Source organism: Pteropus vampyrus, unplaced genomic scaffold (genome assembly GCF_000151845.1).
Source record: "Pteropus vampyrus isolate Shadow unplaced genomic scaffold, Pvam_2.0 Scaffold194, whole genome shotgun sequence".
NCBI classification, from domain to species: domain Eukaryota; kingdom Metazoa; phylum Chordata; class Mammalia; order Chiroptera; family Pteropodidae; genus Pteropus; species Pteropus vampyrus.
The window spans coordinates 1,200,652-1,204,286 of record NW_011888975.1 but is presented as its reverse complement, the minus strand read 5'-3'; positions in this window follow the sequence as shown (position 1 = coordinate 1,204,286).

Here is a 3,635-nt window from a genome sequence, read left to right as displayed (position 1 = left end):
GACGGGGAAGACGAGCATAGACATGGGAACGGGATTTTTAAACGAGTACCCTTTTATTGTCTTAATTTTGAACTATGACTGTACCTATTTAAAAACATTACATTAAAAAAAATAATAATGTCCTAGGGTGGCTTTAATGGTGTGAATTTCAGACGTGTGTCCAGTGGGTTCCATGGAAAGTCCAGGGGCTCTTCTGCCTCCTTGCCTTTGTGTAAGCCACCTCTTTTCTAGAATTTTCCTCCTAACTTGCCCCCTCCAGCATCCTCTCCAGTTCCACCACGCCCCACCTTTGGCTAACTTTCTCTCTGTGTCTCTGTCTCTGTCTGTCTGTCTGTCTCTTTCATTCTCTGCCTCTTTCTCTCTTCCAAAAACATATACGTAGTTAATCACCTGTTTTGGTCTCTCAGTTGCAGTTGCTGAGCAAGAAGCAGACGTTCTTTATTCATGAGGTTGACCTAAACAAAGGCAAAAGCTCATTTTTGCATCATAGCAAGGCCAAAGGGGAACCAGGAGCCTTAAAAGAAATTCGGAAGCTGTTCCTCCCATTGGATCGTGAGCTCTTGGAAGGTAGAGACTGTGTCTTTTTTACCTCGTGCCCCGGTACCTTGCACAGTGCCTGGTGCACAGTAGATGCCCAATTAATGCGTGCTAAACTTAATTGAAGAAAACAGGACATATCTCATCTTCTCTTGAGACTTTTGGAAATTAGATGATTCAATATACACAAAAGCAGGAAAACGGTTAAGAATATGGAATTCAGGGATAGGTAGACTTGGGTTCAAATTCCTTTTTCACCACTAATTGTGTGACCTTGGCTAAATCACTTAAGTTCTCTGAGCCTGTCTCATTTGTAAACACGCACAAGCGCACGCGCACACACACACACACACACACACACACGCACAATCTCAGATGCTTAGTAAGACAATTGAATGGTTTAAACAAAGTAAAGGCCTTAATACAATGCTAGTCATTACTCAAAGCTATTTCATCAAACGTCATCGCTCAACATGGTGCCTAGCTATTATGTCAAAATATGTGCCAGGCCCGGTCAATGGCGCAGGTCGTAAACCTACAAAACCCGAAAGACTCTAGCTAAGAGGGGAACTGGGGAAGACAGACTGGATTAGAAGCCAGTCAGCAGAGGGTACTGGCCCCTCAAATTGAGTTCCTGGCCGGAGGTAAAATCGAAAGACAAGGGAAGCAAAGTTTTGGAGCCATCGACATCGTGCCAGACATCGATTAAGGCTAAGTGCAGCGCTGGCCGGTGGCTGCTCGCTTGGTATCTTGGCAGTGCAGCCCTGTGGACCTCAATCTGATTTTCAGCAATAGGCTTTTTTTTTTTTTTTTTTTGGTGAGTGGGGTAGAAAGAGGGACATTGGAGGAGTGACAAGAGATTATTTGAGGACAGAACCGAGTAGACTAATGTTCTTAGTGCTTTTTAACTCATTGAGTGCCAGGAGTCTGGGTGAGGCAGAGCATTGGTTTTTTCAGCTTTTTTTTTCAGCTGAAAGCCCTGTTGAAAACAAAATGTGTCTGAGTCACAGGGGGTCAAGTGACTGCAGCTTCTGTGATGAGTCATTGTCTTGCTTCCATTAATGCCCCAGCAGCTGGGGCTGACTTGTTTACTGAGAGCAAGCTGCAGCTGTCTGCAGGTACAGACTCTCGTGCTCCGGACCCCAGCAGCAGAGTGAGCGGGCTTGGCTTGGGAGCTTGCGCACTCCTGGAAGGTCCTAATGTGTTCCAGACTGCCCAATGGGATAGGAAGATGCTCTTTCTTTCATTTGGTATCGCAATGAGCAAGTGTCTTGATTGGGAGCCCAAAGGATCCAGCAAGAGTGAGAAGCTGTGAACAGAACAAGGAGGGATGGTGGGGGGCCCCTGGAAAACCAGGACCAGGGAGGGAGTGGTTCCTGGACTGGGAGGGAGTAGAAATGTGGAGAGGGTCACCTGTGAGGAGCTGTGGCCATCATTAAGGGTCACAGAACACTTACAGTCAACCAGCAAGAAGAGAGCTGGGGGAGTACATACCCTCCCTCACTCCCCTTCCACCTCCCTTCTTAGATCCTCCCATTGGCCAAACCTAGCTGCAGGCCAGCGGGCAAGGAGGCTGTTGATGCGGCCATAGAGGTCACCTCCTGGGGAAGACGGCAGGCTGGAGGGAAGGGGAGAGTGGACTTGCGAACAAACAAAACATCTAGCACAACTCACCAGCTAGACAAGTTAGTTTCCTCTCTTGTTCTCAGTTTCGTTCATCAGTAAAATGGGTACATCACTCTATGGAAACTCTCGAGAGAATGGAACGAGACAATGCAGGCGAAGTGTTTTGAATAGCCCCGGAGGCCACTGTGAATGTTGAGTAGGAAGTTGTTGAACTTGTCAAGGATGAGGGAACAGCATCGTCATAGTGAGTAAGGTAAACTCTTCACTTCCCAATTGGTTCTCCAGCTCTTGAGACCCTACTAAATGGATAGCCCATATCTGATGCTGAGGATGAGGATGGGACCAAGAACGGGTGGGCTATAAAAAGGTGATGACAGGTACGAAACAGCCACTGCTTCCCCGAAAGCTAGTAATATAGTTAGAAAGATATAAAGGTGTGTGTATGTATTTCTATATCTAGAGATAAAAGGTCTAGGAACATATGAAGATATCCATGTGAATATACACGCACACATGCACACACACACAGTAATGCAGTCACGTATGCAAAATGAAGCAGTGCAGATAGAGATGATTGGAGTTAAAATGGAACAATCGGAAAGGCATTCAGAAGCACGATGTTTGAGTTGGATACTGGGTCTAGAGGTGCCGGCTTACTGACCTGTGGAGGTTGTTTCGTCAGTCGTTGAGGCTTAGAAATAGACCTTTTCAAAAAGAGGTTGAAATATTTAAGTTCCTTCTGGTTATATTTTTGTTGCTTTTTTTTAACTCCAATGCCAGGCATGGCATTCTGAAAAGTCCTCAAGAAATGTTTGTTAAATGAATCAGTCAAAAGAGATATGATATTTGCTCCCTTATGAGGCAAGAGAATACACATGATAACAGTGCCTGCCTTCGGCAGTGGTTTCTATGAGAATTCTTCCAAAGGTGTTTGAAATACCACTGCATGCAAAAGAGGGGCCAGGGTTGTGAGTGAGCTTAGCGTATGCTTTTGATAAGTGATTTGCATAAGATCAGTGTGTGCTTAGACTGCAATCTCAGACATTTCCAGACAGAAAATGATGCTCTCTAGAAGATGTTTACTTTATTAAGAGCCTTTGACATGCCAGACACGCTTCCCCTATCTTTCGCTTCTGGGGCTCAGTAGAAAGAGATGAGTAGGGATGGTCATAGTCTCCCCAAATAGTTGTCAGGTTTTTGCAAAGCTTACAAATAGTTTAGCATTCAAGTACTTGTTGCATAAATGTTAATAGTCAAGGACTCAGGCTATAGTCATGAAAGGCACAGTTAAAGGAAAGTCGTCCAGACTTCTTTGGACCAGTACCAGTGGCCATGACACCGGTGTGGGACTGCTTAGAAACACAGCGATGAATGCAGAAATCACTGGCTCCGAGCCCCTGGGGCGCAGCCCCGAGAGCAGAACCTGAAGCAGAGCCAAGGTGCCTTGGGCTTTGAGGTGAGTCTGTAGCTGT